The sequence below is a fragment of the Antedon bifida genome, chromosome 10, assembly GCF_963402885.1.
Source record: "Antedon bifida chromosome 10, ecAntBifi1.1, whole genome shotgun sequence".
Classification (NCBI taxonomy): Eukaryota; Metazoa; Echinodermata; class Crinoidea; order Comatulida; family Antedonidae; genus Antedon; species Antedon bifida.
The window spans coordinates 12,763,847-12,783,306 of NC_136235.1; the positions used below are offsets into that span (position 1 = coordinate 12,763,847).

A 19,460-nucleotide genomic window follows, 5' to 3' on the forward strand; every position below is an offset into this window, starting at 1 on the left:
ATTTTATTTTGCCAAGTAAAAATATGGGAAATTGGATTGTTTTACATTGTGTGGAAATTCAAAATAGGTTTTTACAAAAAAAAAGTGAAACTCGATATACGGTTTTTGCGTCTAACGGAGCCACACACTGATTGTAAAATCATTCGTTTGATAGCTAACGGGCAATCGTACCTAATCTATAAATTACGATTAGCGTCATCTAATGTCTCATTGGATTTTGAAATGACAGTTTTGCAGTCCCCAGCTCACGTGAACACAGCGTCAACAACATCCCAATCACGCACAAGGCCTACTTTTTGTATTTATCATGCCTAACATACATACAATAAGACAAGATATTATTTACATTTACTTTACTTAAACAGTTTAACCTAGATATTTTAAATTCCATATAATAGTAAAACTTATGTTTTACATTAGTAGGCGTAAGTCTGGCCTTTCTCTACAGGTGTATCCTTGCCATGGTTAAGCATGTTCCTTCATATTACAAGCGGCCTGGCAGATGAACGATGTGCCTAACATTTAGTATGTTTACCCACACATTAATAATAGGTGGCCACTACCTAGGTCATAGCCGAGGGGCTTTATGAAACCGATCCACTTTCTTCGTGTCAGGAGTCATTCATCCAGATGGCAGGTAGAAATTATTCTTGTTTTCTTTAATTCTAAGATAATTTCTATGAAAATAAGCCTTGTGTGGATAAACAGAAATGTCGTTATATGCATTTAACAAGGGAAGGTTATTCAAATACCGACCAACCACATCGCCAAACGCAAATAAAAGCCTATAAGTAAAGTTACGGTGTTCCTATTTTTGTACCTTCTCGTTTACTAAATCTGAAACTGACACAAAATGGAATATTGATCGTATACTGTACTGAACCCCTTCAATTTTACAAACGAAACCAGGCCGGTTATTCACGGCATATTTACATTTTCATCCTTGAAAATTAATATTGCTGATATTTCAAATAATACAAAATCTTTATAAATCATTGTTTATAATTATAAAATACATAGCTCGGAAGTGATTTGAAAGTTCAATTGTTTCTAGTATAATAAGGTTCTGACGCCGGATTCAATTCTTCTATTATCTAGTTATTGCTATTTTCAATCAACCCTTAAGGCTAAAAGAGATTGTCTGGATTGGATAGGTGTAATTTTCATCAGAACGGATCAAGATCTTGGGGAAAATCTGTCGAAATTGGAGCGAAATTCAGATCAATCCAACTGAGGAAGATCAATCAAAGTGAAGATCAATCCAACTGAAGATGATCAATCCACAACTGAGGAAGATCAATCCAATTGGAAAAGATCAATCCAACCGAGGAAGATCAACAAATAAGAGACAAATCAATCCAACCTTGGAAGATCAATCTATCGGAGGAAGATCAATCCAACTGAGAAAGATCAATCCACCTGAAAACGATCAATTTATCTGAGGAATATCAATCCAACTGAAGAAGATCAATATATCTGAGGAAGATCAATATAACTGAGTAAGACCAATCTATCTGAGGAAGATCAATCTATCTGAGGAAGATCAATCCAACTGAAGATCAATCTATCTGAAAAAGATCAATCCAACTGAAAAAGCTCAATCTATCTGAAAAACATCAATCTATTTGAGGAAGATCAATCCAACTTAGGAAGATCAATCTATCTGCAAAAGATCAATCCAACTGAAGAAGATCAATCTATCTGAAAAACATCAATCTATCTGAAGAAGATAAATCCAACTGAGGGAGATCAATCTATCTGAGGAAGATCAATCTATCTGAGGAAGATCAATCCAACTGAAGAAAATCAATCTATCTGAGACAGATCAATCTGATGAAGAGCATTAAAAAGGTTATTATTTCTGGTCCAATGTTTTTATTTTTTTATAATGCTTATACAACTTTAAAAATGTACTCATTTTGGATTTTTACTATACCTAATAAACAAATGCAACATATTTTATTTCAACACATCGTGTTAAATAGTTACATAATGACAATCCTATGATGAAGCTATGCTTCGAACTACGGCAGGTGTTGATCTAAAAAAAAACCGCGTTGCACAGCAAAGCAGATATATCTCTCAAATGTCGTGAATTAATAAAGGTTTCATGGCCTAATAACTATTGTCCAGAATAAACAACGTCATAAAATTTGATGTGGATAAAATGTCATAACTGCTTATCAGGAAAGCTATAGCAATAAAACTCGCATAGCACGATTAAGTCTTAATAAATGTTACATAAATAATAGTATATGACACGTGAGAGTTAAGAACAACAAATTAGAACATTGGATTTTAAGACGAAATAATTCCTATTGATTCAGAAAATGTATACATAATCCGAGGAGCGTAATTTGTTTCCCCAAAGAGTTCCTTTGAATTCCAAGAGATTTTAAGAAATTTCCTAAATATAACTGTACCTATCCCTCTAAATAATCTCTCTTTTTTCATTCTTCCCTGCTCTCAACAACATAAACAAAAAAACACCCAATGAAATCAACGGATTTCGAACCAAGATGTCTGTTCCGCAGAACCGTTGACGTAACACCCATTTCTGATGTCACTAGGTATACCTTAACTGTCCATTGACAGTCGTTAGGCATATGAACTTTAGTGTCTAGGTCTATTAAAATACACCTATAATTTATATATAACCTAATGTCTAGTGTATTAGACTGTAAAAAAGTAATTTTACTCCATCGAATGCATGATTCTGAACCATTTTCAAGCATTTTTAAATCGATATACGGTCTATCTGAAATAATACCTATATTACAGTACTGTAGAAACATGACCTGAACGCCTGGATCTGATTTGGAGGGTCATTCCTCATAAGTTGAAATAAAAATAAAAATGACACGTACTTAAATAAACATTATTGACAGAAGACTTTTAAAAGTAGTTCAACCCTCATGAGTAGTATAGTAGGTTAAGTTCATTAAAGTTGGCCTAATTTCAAACACCATTGAGAACATTTGTGAATAATACAGCCAGTCGGGTAGTCAAGGGACTAAATGAGACATAATGGTTGTAAGATGTGAGCAATAGTGAGTAGGACATTGGTTTATAATTGCCTAAGACCTATTTTTTTAAATTTTGAACAAAGTAGAGACGTCATGCCGTTAAGTGTTAAGTTAGATAAATGAAATAATAATTTTGTCACGTTTTAGGCATGGAAGGCCTACGTAATTCAGAAATATTATAACGCTTCGATATACAATCTTTTTCAACATGCATTATATGCATATATATTTCATAGACGAAATTCTGCCTCCAGACAAGATTGAGATATGGCGCTCTCTCTCTTCACGTTATTACGATAGCCACCCAACATGGGAGAATCGACAGTATTGTAGAGAAAGCAATCGTGAATCGTTTTTTTAATGTTGTATGTATATGTAGATGTATTTAAATAATAGTCACCAAACTCACAAGCACTCGCTTCTCTTTTTTTCCTTTTTTTTTTGGTGTACTGTTGGGTGATGTTGTAAAACTGTAAATTGTAAAAATTGTAAATTGAAATTGTAATTGTGAATTGTGAATAAATAATGTCATCAAAGACCATAAGCGACCCTTAATAGTAACCTTATGATACAGGCATCACATGTGATACACATAATATGCTGTATTACCGAATATTCAAATGTTGCTGTATGTGTAGATACACTGAAAACCAGGTAACATTCGACACTACAGTTAAGCGGATGGGTCAGAAATGCATGCCATTATAATATTTGATCGTGATCAAGACAATCTTGTGTGAACCAGTATTGTACTTACGCTCACGTTTCAGATTTTGATAACGCGCGTCAATTTATGTAGTCCGAGTTCCAGACGGAGTTTTGACTTAATATTAGTAAAAAGAGAGAAATATTTTGACACATATGGCGTTTCATACATATACTACTTGAGCTTGTAACCATCGAAAAGCCTCGAAATAACTACAGGCTTAGGGCAAGTCTACAATTTATGTTGTCCGTTTTATATCCAGATTGAATTAGAGTTTGCAACAGTCTAATGTTTAACCAACATATTGCGTGAAACAGACAAACCACGTAGGCCTATTCTAATTACGGTCACGTTTCAGAGTTTATATCGCGCGTCAAATCATGTTTATCAAGTGTACGTGTTTTGGATATTTAGATGTAGACGGACGGCACAGTCTAATTTTAAACCAAGATCTAGCAAATAACGTCACATATGAACCAGATTAACCTAAGCTCTGTCTACACTATCAAACTTGATGTGATAACAAATATCCATATATGGACATGATGATGTCATATCACTACCATATTTGAGCATATAACTACCATATTTGGGCACATTACACTTATTTTGTCAAACTAGTTTGATAGTGTAGACAGAGCTGTACGCTATCTAATTACACTCACGTTTGCTGCATAAACGAAATCAGTATATGTATCATGATATACATTGATGTATCCTCGCGAAAAACTTGCTTGCGATTAATAAGGAAGCACTAATTAAGCAAATTGTCTTTTAAAGAAAAACTGGGCCGAATGTGACCTAGTTTCAAAACATGTCCAGTTCAAATCTCAACCTCATGAGCATTCTGTAATTATTGTCTCTAATTATCTACTTCTTTAACTAGGGGCATTTCTTGATTGACAGTAATGATATTGGTCTATCGGGAGGAGTTTGATTAAGGAAACTGAACATTGAGAATACTGCAATTGGCAAGTGCTTTATAAAAATTACATATTCCTCACTCTAAAGGTTGTTTTCGTTCTGTACAACTTTCTAATTACGTTTCCTTAACTTTCAATACAAAGTCATTTGTCAAATGTGAACATGACTAGAATATTGGTATAAACAAGTTATAAGCTTTCAAACGGCTGTATCTAAATAAACTCTTTTGATGTATTTAATATGAAACATTTAAAAGTTAATAAATCTGGGACATCAGTTATGTATTGTCCCCCAAAAGCATGAACAATTAAGATTAATTAAATCAGACTTTGAATTAGTTATTTTTTACAGTAGAAAAAAAACCCGAAAAAATGTTTTCACTTATAAAATGACAAAACAAATGGTTAAACAAAAAATCCATTTGATTGATCGATAAATTGATTGATGTTACGCAGCAAATCTAGCACACAGATAAAGAAAATAGATATATACATACATAAACATATATACGTTTGTGTGATGATAACTAAACAGGTGGTTTTGAGCTCGATCTTTCTGACCTTATTAATATTCATGAGGAGGACGAATATGAATATTCATTTAGATTGAACATAGCGAGAATAGGGTTAGGGTTAGACTGCTTTCGGTTTTTTTCGACTCCACAGTTCATTTTGTAGGTCGGTCGGTCGGTTGGTCGGTAAACACTAACTTAAGCACGCGACTGCAGCCATGTATATGGCCTTGTTTTTTAGCTTGTTGAACTCTGTATGTTGTTAGTACGTCGAGTATAAGTTTACATGAGCTCGTATGATATAAAGTATTAATGAAATACATTGGGAGATTGAGTTCCACATACTTCATCAGAGCTCGTTTTTATTTTTAGCTAATATGTTTAAACTAATGAATATTCGTCATGAATGTTACTGAAGCAACTGAGTGAGGTCGACCAAAAGAACAGCGTAATTCAGTTGACCATTCGTTCTAAGTGCCTTATGTTATTATATATGGCTCCAGTTTTAAGTCACGTACGAGTTGTGACGCAGAAACTGTAAAAATAACAGGTCTACAAATTAATAAGAATTGACTGGAATCGTTTGCGAAATCAATATATAATAATAATAAAATGGTGTTGTAAGACCATCAATCATTGCCCTAACACATATTTTAAAAGAATGTACGTAAAGGAAACATCGCGTAAATATTGACGCCGTTAAATTTCCATTTTGATAATTCTTTTTTCCTTTCTTTCTTTTTTTGCAGAATACATCGTTTATTAAAATATCATGACTAATGCGCGGAGAGTTGCATGCGGTAGCCGAGTGTAAACTTGACTATCATACAGAAAGACCCGGGTTCAATTCCAGATATAAACAGGTCCTACCCCACTGTATCAGCTGTAAATGAGTACCTGGTTGAAGAATACTTTGGAGGTAAAGGTGTGGAAAGGAACTGCCACTCTACCACAGGTTTAGTACAATGATCTCATTCATCTACGTTCAGAATAAATATGGGATACTCTACCTACACGAGTAATCAAATGAGTAGAATGTTGACGTCATCCGTTAAGGTTTACTTGCGCTGCTCCTGCGAAAACTCCCTAATACCAATGTTTGTACGCATCTTGTGGCTTTGTGCATCACAAATACCCACATTTTGAAAATTAATTGTTTCCCTTTTTCGCATGTTTAACCTTTTTTATAAGCTGGTTCATAGAATGACACTTAACATTTGTACTAGAGCCAGTAGTACTCATGTATTTAATCAAACATTAAAGAGTAATTTTCACTAATCCAAATTATGCAAATGAGACTCGACTACGCGCGCGTATAACCACATGTTTATGTATACAATTGAACCACTATCTGTGCTGCGGAAAGGTTTAAGTACCATAGGTTATCCGATGATTTCTAAGAGTGAAGTATAACACACAACACTATAAGTTACTTTAACCTATGATAAATGAGCTGTACTAAATCATTAGAAACGTGGGTTACTATGGGAACGAGACACATTTGTACATTTCTTCTAGGTATAATGTGATGTTGAACAAATGGTTGTTTTTTTGTATTATGAACGTTAGACAAATTAAAACGGAGATAAGCACGTATAGAAAATATTGAGTATCAAACTAGCAGTAAAATTTAATAGAAATGCTTCGATTCATTTAGCGTTGTTCCGTCAGAGTGACAGATATATAGAACAATATTACATTTAAAACAGCAATATTGATTGGTGTCTCTAAAATTCAATATAAAATATAGACACTGTATTTTACAGAAAAAAAATCAATTATATGGCTGTCGTTATCAGTATGTGATATGAAAATAGCCGATACATTAAATGGCGTATTAGGTACAATACAAACGTTATCTGACTTAATTATCATTACATACAGTACTCAGCACCTCTCTAACAAAAAAGAAAACTGTGTTTTTGTAAAGATGAGACAGGTAATACAGTAGGCCAATAGTACAACATCAGTATCGTTAACAAATGCAGAATGGGTGAGTTATTTCTCCATGGGTGAACTGACCAACTAACATTCTTAAAATATCCTCGTCTGCAGACACCGTTGCTGCAAAATACATTCACATTATATCTTGTCTGCAAAAAGAAGGTACTGACAGAGATAACGTATTAGTATTATTACACACCTATTCATGTATCTAACTGACTTTCAATAGTAAGTTAGACACTATCTAGTGACAGCTGGAGAATTGGATGTACAGAGAAACCTGATGGATGTAGTGTGTGCAAAAAGTGTCTATTTTAGATTTTGAAGAGTTGAACATGCAGATAATTGACCATTGTGTATAAAGACATGGAAGAAAGATGACATGGACTATTTCGAAGCTTGGGCATGAGCAGAAAACACAAGTAATCGTCACTGATAGAAGAATGCTAAAGAAGGAGACAAAGACTGAGAGAGGGGGTGGGGGAGAGACGGGGGGGGGGAGAGACGGGGGTGGGGGGAGAGACGGGGGAGATAGCACGAGACGTAGGATCGGAGAAAGAAATAGCGACTATTTTAAGAAAATAAGAAGATATTTGCTACACTGAACAAGTTCAACTGCCATCGAAGATAATATTTGCAGCAGGTACCGGCCTTAAATAATAAACTAGTGTGCAAATAGAATTTTTTCCTAATTTCTACAGTGAAATTTACTAGTGACGTAATCGTTGATTTTCTAGATTTGCAATGCATGAGATAATCATATTTATAAGAATATCCTTTTTGTATGATTTGAAATGTTAACATAATATGTAGCAAAGACAATACTGCCGTACTATAAATTCTACTTTGACCTTTGATTTTCGACCTCGTATATGCTGTAGGCCTATTTCAAGTGTAGAAATCGCCAATGTTAGAAATTGTTAATATCAATAATTGTATATTTATTTCCTTTGAGTGAAAATCGATAGCGAACTTGATGCTATTTGGCTTTTAAGTTTATTTAACTCGAAGGTCAGTGTTGCAATTTATGCTAACAATAATGCATTATAATAATATTGACTTTCATTGTGTATCGTTTGTTTATTGTTCTAATTGGTGTGATTGCATTTTTTAATTAGACCTAATGGCAATTGAGTTTGTTTGGTGGTGAAACGAGTAATTACGGTAATCACTAAAATAAACATAAACGTGGTTCCATATTGCGTTCAAATGTGGACAATATTAAACCATTGCATTTAAACATTCATTGTTATCTAAAGATTGGTTCCCACTAGCGACGCAATCTACGCAACGTAAGGAAATGCCCTTCCAATAATTGTATTTGCCCCCGCCTGCGTGAAGTAAAACCTGCGATGTTTGCAGCACTGTTGCGTCGTCGGTTCCCATTTGTGATTACGCAATACAGTTTGTGTCGATACGTCGCTGGTTGAGTTGCGTGATAGTGGGAACCACGCTTTAAGCTTGGTTCCCACTAGCGACGCAATCTACGCAACGTAAGGAAATGCCCTTCCAATAATTGTATTTGCCCCTGCCTGCGTGAAATCAAACCTGCGATGTTTACAGCACTGTTGCGTATTCGGGTCCCACTTGATTACGCAATACAGTTTGCGTCGGTACGTCGCTGCGTTGCGTTTAGTTGCATGCTATTGGGAACCACGCTTTAGGGACGATGTCAACATTATTCTACTGCAGTTTCTGTAGTAACTACGAATGTAAACTAGAATGTCTGGTGCTGATTAATGTAACTTATTTTGAAAATTATTACTTTAAAATTGTTCTAAAACCCTCCGATAATTTTATCTATTTAGTATCATTTTTTTTTATAAGAAACTAAAAAAAAGAAAATATGATGCTTCTTCCAGTGCTATGTAAACACGAATAATAAATACAATTTAAAGAGAACTAAAATCACAATAACACAACTACCAGGAGACGATTTGCACAAGATATTACACTTTAAAACGCGGCTGCTCTCTTCTATGACGTCGACGTGCCGCTTTTTTATTGTGAAGTCTAAACCCCGTTTGTCCTCTTGTCTTGTAAAAGTAATATTTACTGTCAAAGTCAAGTTTAAGACGTGACGTAACGTCAGTAATACAACACCGGAGAAACCTTTTATCATGTAAGCTTGATTGCTTAAGATTATACTTGAGAGGAACACTGGCATACTCTGTTGCAATGACTGCTTCCATCCATTAGGGCGAGACAATAGGTCCTTGCCCTTCACGAATAGCTTACTCGTGTATTAAGTAAAGAGCTTGTGTTCTGTTATACACCCTGAGTATACACGTAGCCCGAAGCAAAACTATTCAATACGTTTAGATAAAACATAGATTTTACAAAATATTAAATAATAAAATATTGCTATGGTAATATGAGCTCAGTGTAACCTAAAGGTAAAATCATATAATTAAGATAAAATATTTCATTTTACAAAATACTAATCTTCCATATTACCCATGAGAAAAGTCAATATAACATAATGGGAAATTGTGTAATAATATCCAACAACAAAAAAACATCACCAAATTCGTCAAGAAAAAAAAATAGATTTGGGAAAAATCGCTGTGTAACATGTAATCAAAACCATGCAATTTTACAAAATAATAATAAGTAGGCCTAGCTATGAAAGCAATCTTAATGTAACCTAAATTAAAATCATCTAATAAATTAAGGAAAAAGTCGAAGCAACATAAAATAGAAGCTTCATGTAATACAATATACATCATTATTTTACAAATATAAGACGTGTTTTTGTATATGCGATGCGGATACAAATTTGACGGAAGTAAAAGACATTCAATGAGTTAGATCAAATACGCCCAATTTGAATGAATTATTGGATTTAATATGTAGAACATATCATTTAAGTTAAGCGGTGTAATGTTATCGTTTTTCATAGCAATTTCTAAAATGTACATTTATTTATTTTAAAAGCATGCAGCAACCTGATTTTTTGCATAAAAAAAGCTTTTAAGCTATAACAAGAGCGTATTGCTATTTCGTCGCAGAGGGCTCGCGTTTAGTATACTCGTAAAAAGGACAACATTACATCGATCCGTAAAACTCGTAACTCATAAATAAAAAGATGATTTTTTTTTCTAGCATGTTTGATAAGTCTGTCCCTATCTTTTTTCACACGACTTTCTATCGCATGGCTATATAATAATATACATCTGTCGAGAATTCGACATGTTATAAAATATAATATTCCCATAGCCCTCCTTCGAATGCCATGATTTCTACCAAGCATCACCGTGTCAATTATAAAGAAATCGTGAGAAGACCACAGAGATATAAAACGTGTGGGTAAGGCACGTGAACGAAATACGAAATGTTCCACATCATGTGCCATTATATTATTAGGTAAACCTACTATACGTAAAGAAGATGGGGAGAATTTACCGATATGTTTTAATATAAAAACACGTTTTATAACAACAATGTGCATTATTCGTTAAGAGTTTAATTGAATTTGCTCCCTTTAACAACTGCCTTTAAAACACACATACAAATACTGTAGTATGAAACCATGATTTATGAAGGTATACAGTAGTATTTGGGTTTCTCCCTAGAATATCAAAATGGATTTCGTTGACTGTACAGTAGTTTAGTAGGAATACTGTTAACAATTATTATGGAGTGATTGGTTAAGCGCTGATTCCCACCTAGGACGAGTTGCGAGTTGACCAGTTATGAGTGAAAGTTCAAATAGTCCATCGCACGTAATTGGTCAAATTACTTGCGTTGCGCTTTCGTCCTTGCGTTGTGCGTCCTAGTTGCAACCAAACTTTAAACCAAGCACAGCCGCCACCACAACACTAGTATGGCTTCTAGACGGAGTTTTGACTTAATATATAACTACAGACTTGGGGCAAGTCTACCACAACACCAACCGCATAAAACTTCCCCAGCCCCGACGCCTTTCATATTATCAGCGCTCCCTTCTTTCTTATGGCATCTACTGCAGTATTTTTTTGTGATGTAACGTGACGTTATATGTTGCTTCGAGTGCGATGATGTTTCCGTTACTTAAAGTCGTTTACTTACAAAACAAAACATTACAGACCAACAAATTGCCGATTGGATATATTTATAGCACGGATCGATGACAGAATGTAACACTGTCTTAACCCCATTCACTATTAATATCAGGGAAGACTTGAAGTTGTTGCTTTTATATAAGACATCTTCTTGTTTTAGAAGTACCTGTCACACGCACATGGTGCAATTAACGTTTCATTACGGTCAGCGCACTTATTTTACATCTCCCACCTGACTAACGATAGAAGTATGGAACGACGAATTCGTCAAATCTTACTTTACAAGGTAAGCGATGACTAAATGCTTAATTAAAGGATAGCTCCTTTGTATTGTTCATTATAAAATATGAATATTTGAAAGAACATTGATATAATCCCACTTATTTTAATATCGGTAAGCAGAACGAGAGCCGTGAATTAAGCCAACCAGAATTAAAATCTATCTCTGATCGTAGAAAAGTTCTTCTTTTGTCTTCAAATCTTTGGTTGGCCTTCTGTAAATGTTTATAAATCTACATAGTTTTTGTATTTAATGTATGGTTATTTATGTAACTTTAGGTGATAAGTGTCACAGACTTTTCTTTCTCTTTATGGTGAGGGTATACTAAATTTAAAGGCGGTTTCCTCACTCTCCACTCTCTTTACTTATTCATAATGACATTTGTTAAATTCAGCACTTTATTTTAGGCATTTCCCCTCTACCTCCTTATTTCAACCTGGATCCTCCACTGAGTGTGTGTCTACTAGCACATTTTTTCGTTATGTATCGATAACAAATTATCAACTTAGTTGAACAAACAACAGTTTGAATCACAAGGCCTATAATAAAATTGAAGCACTACTTAGATGTCTCTACAGTTCACATTGAGTTCATTATTAGAACTGAACGCTTTGATTACGCCGTCCTCCTCTATGACATCATTACACACTCACCATTGCAGTTGTATATACGATTGTTTTATCCGCACAAAAACCGGATAGAAGTAAAAACGTTCGAGGAGTAATTAAGTGCCTTAGCGATACGAAAACATTTCATTTTAATTTAAAAAGCTAAACTAAATGAATTTCTTTAATTATGATAAAACTCAAGATCCTTCCCCAGAAGACTATAGAATGCACTTTCACCAATGCGGCCGAAAAGATTGAAAAAAATTGTTAATTAAAATAAGAAATATATATCTTAAAAGCATTTGCAGTTCGACGGATATGTCTTGAATGATCAAAACCAGGTTTAAAATAATATAGAAACATGTAGCGGCGCCTCCAATCAAAAACCCCTCCGATTAAAGACCAAAGTTTGGCTGGACCCAACTGAACAATTTATAATGATCAGCCCAAAGGTTTGATCATCTAAAGCTCTGTCTACACACAAAAAAGTGTGATGTGCCCAAATACGGTAGTGTTATGACATCATGTCCATATATGGGTACATCCCATAATGTTTGATAGTGTATACAAGGCTTAAAATTGGTGGAAAAAACCTGAATGAACATTTCATCTACAGATTACACTTTCCTGATAAATCAGCTTTAAAAAAGACGGCTTGATAGCTAATTTGTTCATAATTTAAGAAGGCATTACCGATAATAAACATGAGAGTATAAACTATAATTAGCTATCGATAATGACGTCAAACGGTTGATTTACGGAGGTATTTTGATCGTCTTATACCCATATATTTAATGGTGTCTTAATGCCATTTTCTTGACAATGAATTGATGGTGGCATCTGTGATTGTTGTTCCCTATTATTCTTATAATTATAAATAGATTTTTATATAGGCTATAGAAACGTTTGAAGTGTCCTATTACATTGTTGGTATCTGATTTACAACTATCAATACTTGGTATTTACATCACGATAACTTTACTATCCTATAATAAACCGGTGTTTACAGTCCTTATTACATTCTTCAATTACGCATGCGCATACTTACTGAGATTTTACGTGCAATAAAATACTCATTGAGATTTATTTCTCTTAAAAGTCTAGCAATTTGCTACAATCAACCGATAAAAGAATCGTCCTGGTTTTACACATTATTTTATATAAAGTCTACAACATTAATATCGAACCATAACAACGATATCGCATAAAACCATTCATTTGAGTTAACAACGTGTAAAACAACAAACTTCTCATATTATGCAGGTATACAGGTATATTTCGTAAAACTCGATACCTTGGAACTTCGGAACAGTTTTTTTTATTCACCTTTTTTATTCCTTTTTATATCGCAATTCCCTCAACGAAGTCTGGACTAGTTGTTAATAATAATGTAGTTTATTACTGTGTCTTAGTTACAGACGACGCCAGCGGACAATAGCAATTTTTTAGCTCATATTTTATGATTTCATACAATACTAGTATAAGGCAGTTGTGCATGATGTATTGAAAGCGTGAATACGCCAACTCACTATGGGTTGACATTTTGAAAGTATGGTGCGCCAAGCTGTCATTTATTCGGAAATAAAGATATCTTAGTTTTAAACTAAATCTCTATTAGAAACTAAGATATCTCTATTGCTTAAATAAATGACAGCTTGGCGCGCCATAATGAAAGCGTATACTTAGTTTATACGCATGCGCTTATAAAGCTAGATGTGCAAAAAACTAATGTTATTTAAAAAAAATTATATACGTAATAAATGTGCCATTGAGATACTGCAACTTCCTTAACCGATCAGCAACTCAACTCCTCCACACTTGAAACGATTAATAATATAGCCATTCGGCCTTAGCCAACATCTGTATATACACGTATAAATTGATGGCTTTTGTGGTTTGTTAAATAAAAAGGCAATTTCATTTAATGGATAAGATTATTCCAACTGTACGTGGACTCAGTAATTTTAATTACTCAAAATCATTTAGACAGAAAAGTAGATTCTAGGACAGCATTTACAATGAATAATACATTTGTTTTTAAATTGGATTAATTTGCATCAATGAAATCGTATTTTATATTTTAATCCGATTAGTTTTTTCAAGCAAAGTCATCTATTTTTATTTTTATTTAAAAATCAATACATTTACTGAAAATCTGATTGTCAATTTATTATTTGTCAGTGATTAATTTCTGATTTTGACCATGACAATGCAATGATAGGCCTAAGTATATTTTCTGTGACGTTAATAGTTAATAAACTAGACTACAGTATATGGAATTGGCAATATCCTCATATATTACAAACACATAACGTGCAAAGACATAACTAAGGCAATCTAACAGCAGGACACTGAGCTCGCCTTGCCAAGGTAGGAACTCGTAACAGTCCTTTGATCTTATGTCTGGCTGCGACGAATACCAAACTGTTCTATGTACGTTCTCAGCGGCGCGCGGTGTCTGAGGGGCGTGGAACTGATCATGTCGCAGCCACAGATAAACCCTTTGATCTCCGGAGCTCAGAATCCGGTTGTTAGATTGACTTGATATAACATAAACACATCAACATATAGTACAAACATGCAATATTGTAGGCCTCATGTGGCTCTGGTGTGGTCTTTTTGTGTGCATGTTTTTAAATTGTGGTTTGGCGTTGTTTGCTTCCCATACTAAACGATGTTTTTTTTTATCAGGTAGGCTAGTATTTTTATGATTTAGCACACACCTTTCTTTCAGAAACTGAAAGAATGGGCCTAACTCGAAAACAAAACTCAAAAACTAATTTGAAATCATTAGCAACGTTATATCAAATTTCAAGGAAAACCCGGATCGAAAAAAAACCCATATATTTTAATTTTAATACTTCGCTACTAATATGTCAGTTATGCATATGAATTAGGATGAAAGCCGTCGTATAAGAGAGGGTTAATGTATTCCATCCAAGTTCGAATGTAAGTTTGACCAGGTAAGACTGCAATATTACTACCTGGTTTGACAATGTTATCACAGCACTGCTGTTATGTCGCACACATGCATTCATGCTATAATGCTGAAGGCAGATCTAAATCAACAGTTTATATAGGGTGGTTCACTGATCACGTGAAATCTGTCAATCAACACGTCACTTATTATAGTCCACAGATGACATTTATGTAAGTACATATAACACACTGTCTATTCACACTTAACCATTTACATTCCATGCTATATATCCATTGAAAGATATATTGTCCCCTGAATTTTTTACCCATTCTTGTTGTTGAATGTGCCATTTTAATATCACATAATTATTCACTATGACCATAACAATAATACATAACTAGAATTTAATTCGTCACTTTGACGAATTATAGGTGATCATTTTTATCATTTTACTGAAATTAATTTTTTTTTAAACATGCACGTACGTTAACATACGATCGGAAAATGTTGATGTATGCCATCCTATTATATGCTTATAGTGCTGAGTTGTGCCTATATGCCATATACAATATGTACAGTATATACTGTATATCTATATACAGTGTAGCATAGGTGAAATTGCGGGACACATGTTCTAATTTTTTGGCATGATGACGTTATCAAACTAAACTTTAAGATGACAATTTCGAAAGATAATTAATTGAGCAAAAAAATATAAGATTTGGAAAACAATTTGGCACGTAGAAGCGCTGTGCGCGCTCTTTGAATTGTGTATAACTTTGACGAAAAATATGAAAAAACTACTTTTTCACTTCAACTGGCCATATGTTAACGTCACAACATCCGATAGGCTTAATTTTTATATGAATAAATATCTACATTTCATCAGCTTTCATAATAAATTATAATCATCAAGGTAACCTTCAATTCTGAAGAGCTGTAAGATATTCAAATTTACTGCGAAGGTGAAATTACACGGCCTACGTTATTCAAGTTTTTACGCATGATGACGTCATTAAAATGAAGATAGTGTCAACTCATGATAAAGATAATTAATTAAGCAAGCACATACTGAAAGTTGTGCGAAATTCGAGCACACATAACCAAGATGCGCTCTGTTGAATGTGATAATCTACACAAAAAGATAACAAATCCTAATTTTTAAATTCAAGTGGCCATTTGATGACGTCAAAACATTTTGTACGTAAAATGTGTACATGAATTCATATCTACAACTCAATGGCTTCCAGAATAAGTTAAAAAAATCGGGGGTCATCTTGCATTCTGAAGAATTATTTTCATTTTAAAAAAGACCTATTTTTCACCATTTTCAGAACTTTTGTAAAATAAATGTGCGCATTTTGTCATTTTTAACGTGCTCGTATAGCGTTATTTTAAGTCGGAACTGACTCAAATTTGGTGAATGTACTAAGGATGGTGAGTAGAATGAGATTTGTAAAAAAAATTCATATTTTTTACGCTTTTTAAGTATCGCGCGCGCAAAAACGCATTTTTGCGCAGTAATTTTTTGAAACACGCAAATGGCCTAATTCATGCTCTAAATTGATCAAAACTTAATTTTGAGCTTTTTAAATTTTTAACGCGCGATATCACGCGCATGAACCTACGTGCGCGTGCGTTTTTATTTGCTAATATTTTTACCCTTGATCTGAAGTTTACGTGTAGTGAATTTCATTAATATGTGATAATGAATTATGGAGATATGATTGATAATGTGATTTCGCAAAATGAGGTATAAATGTCGTCACGGATGAGTGATCACGCTGGAAAGCTTATTAGGATTAAGTTGTATTATTTGAAAGATATTCTGAAATTTTTGTAATCATTGACATTAAACTTTTTGAGATAATTGTTACACAAAATAGTGTACAGAAACAATAAAAAGAAAAAAAATAATAAAAAAAAAAATAATAATAAAGATTTTATACAATAACAATAGGTGATCATTTTATTCTAAATGATCACCTAATAAATAATAAACCAAAAATTGGATCGAAAAAATAATTTTAACAGCCAATCAGTAATCCGAATATCGTGTTTTTTTTCTTACCTATACTGTTACCTACATTATCTACAAACAGATTTGTATTTATTTATTTAGTTTTGTATAATGATTTTATGATTCAGACTGCTGTATTTTTCCATTTTATAAAGATTTATTTCTGAAAAATTGTGTTTTGTTGAGGAGAATAGATTTTATACCTTGCAATATTACTTTAGATTATCAATAACCAACAAGCTACGTTACCTGCTCTACAAATTTTATTCAAGGTGAATAGACCTATAGCGACGTAACTGCATAACTATACTGTAATATCATAAATTAATAATTTAATCCTACCTGTTGAGTATGGTACTGAGAGCATCCAGCAAACAGCATGCGTGTGGTCCTCTCAAACACTTTCAGACTACTGACATCGACAAATCGCACATAAAGTCGAAGTGTATATCAAAGTGTTCGCGAAGTAATTCCGCGCAACTCTTTTTTCAATATTGAATTCATCATAATAGAGGCACTGTGAACAATATTTGAGATGACCGAGGCAGTCGGTTAGAGTATATGCCTTAAACGGGGTTTATGCGAAAACTTTTACTTACCTTTTCACCTTTCCTGTTCACCTGTGCCGCACATAAGATCAGGTCTCCCGCCGAACTGCAGGGGTGGTGTTATTAGAGAGGCTGTCGTATAAAAACAACTCCAAGAATCAGATGTTGCAACGAGTAAAACACGTTACGAAAGATAGGGACTACTGTGTGTTTTGATTTGCTGCTGGTGTGTAAAGTGATTAGGAGAAGCAGTAGCCTGAAGCTGGTGAAACACCGCAGCTGCGCAGGTTCGTGCCGTCACGAATAGTGATGATTGATTAAGTTCGATACCGCCCCTACCTTAAGTACATTCCGAATGTCCTGAGGTCTATCAACGTATTTCTTGATTTCATTGGGAAGAAGTGTGATATGGGGAAATTGTGTGAGGTTAATTAAAGTTTTCTCTAAGAGTTTGCATTTCAAAATCATCCACACACTTTTACCAGGGAGGTATACAAATTATTTTTATACCTACCTGCTTTTACCCTCTTGTGTGTATAATATACATCCCTATAAACGCGTTTAGGCCTAGTTAGTCATTGCTACACATTAACGTGTCACTAAAATGCGATACCACCACAAAATTGTTTGTTTCGGCAAACGAAAGTTCTTATTGTTATTCTTACTTAAAAGTACTAGTTTTAAAGTTTTACAGTTTGCTTAATCAGGGTTTAAATTGCCATGGTTTAAATTACTGCACCCGTTCGTAGATAAAAACTGGCTCCGTTTTCTTTACTGGTCAGTTGCTTATTGGATCTCTCTTTTTAATTATCTTAAGCTCTGTCTACACTATCAAACTAGTTTGACAAAAAAAGTGTGATGTTCCCAAATATGGTAGTGACATGTTCATAATGGGCACATCACATTGTTTTGTCACATAACGTTTGATAGTGTAGACAGAGCTTTAGAGTATTAAGGTGTTTTGTAATTAAATTTATTTCTTATAAAAGCAACAGTGTAATGACTCAAACACGCAGATATATTAATAAATATTCACAATTATTTAAAGTTTGTAATAGAAATCAGCACATTCTTAGCATTTTTTAGTAGACTTTACAGCTTTGTTTACCATCACTGAATGAGGGACCAAGTCTACTATTCTACAAAATAAGGTAACAATACACTGTGACAGTGCTTTTGATTATTTTTGATGTCTATTATTTGTCACCCGTGTTTTGCTTTTGTTTAAAGATGTATTATCCCCTAAAAACATGAAAAATGAAGATTAATAAATCATACTTTGAATAGGTTATTTTGTATTGTTCATGAAGTTAATCACTTCTGCAGAAAAAAAAATGTTTTCACTTATAAAATGATAAAATAAAATCCCATTGGCTGGCAGCCATTTTGACTATTTTTTGCTTTAAATTACATTTTTTTCAGGTAAATAATTTTTTTTCTCGATCCAATTTTTGGTAAAAGTGGATAACTATTATGTGACATTAAAATGGCATATTCAACAATAAATGTTTTAATAATTCTTTTTTTAGCGGACAATACATCTTTAATCCTGTCACCGTCATGGGTTTTGTTTTGTTATGTTTATTTGTTTTGTATATTATCATGTTTTAATTGACGAAATAAATGAAATGAAATGACAGGACTACTAATTGTATTCATAGAAAATAAAACCTTGAAGCTAAATACTAATAGACTCTGTAATTAAAAAACAGAAGATCCTTATAAATATCATAAGCCTGCCGAGTACCATCAATATAATATGCCTAATAATTTCACCGTGCTCGTTTTCATATTTTAACGATTAAACGATCGCTTTAGGCCTATTAAAAAAAACCAATTCCATGACTATTACTACTAAAATATGGTAAAAACACTAATTAATCGTCAACAAAATAAAACGTGAGACTAGTATTAATAAAACAGTTTTTTT

At 33.6% G+C, this 19,460-nt stretch overlaps 1 protein-coding gene across 2 annotated transcripts in view; it reads right to left on the bottom strand.

The window, feature by feature from the left end:
- LOC144853672 (orexin receptor type 2-like) overlaps window positions 1-17,955 on the bottom strand; it is a 51,406-nt gene extending 33,451 nt beyond the window's left edge. Inside the window, exon 1 of one of the 2 annotated variants that reach the window (XM_078711438.1) lies at window positions 17,582-17,955. The gene's annotated coding sequence lies outside the window, so the exon portion shown is untranslated. Of the gene's footprint in view, window positions 1-17,324; window positions 17,415-17,581 lie in introns of those variants that run through there. The other variant, XM_078711439.1, reaches the window with a different exon arrangement.
- Window positions 17,956-19,460: the final 1,505 nt, after the last annotated feature.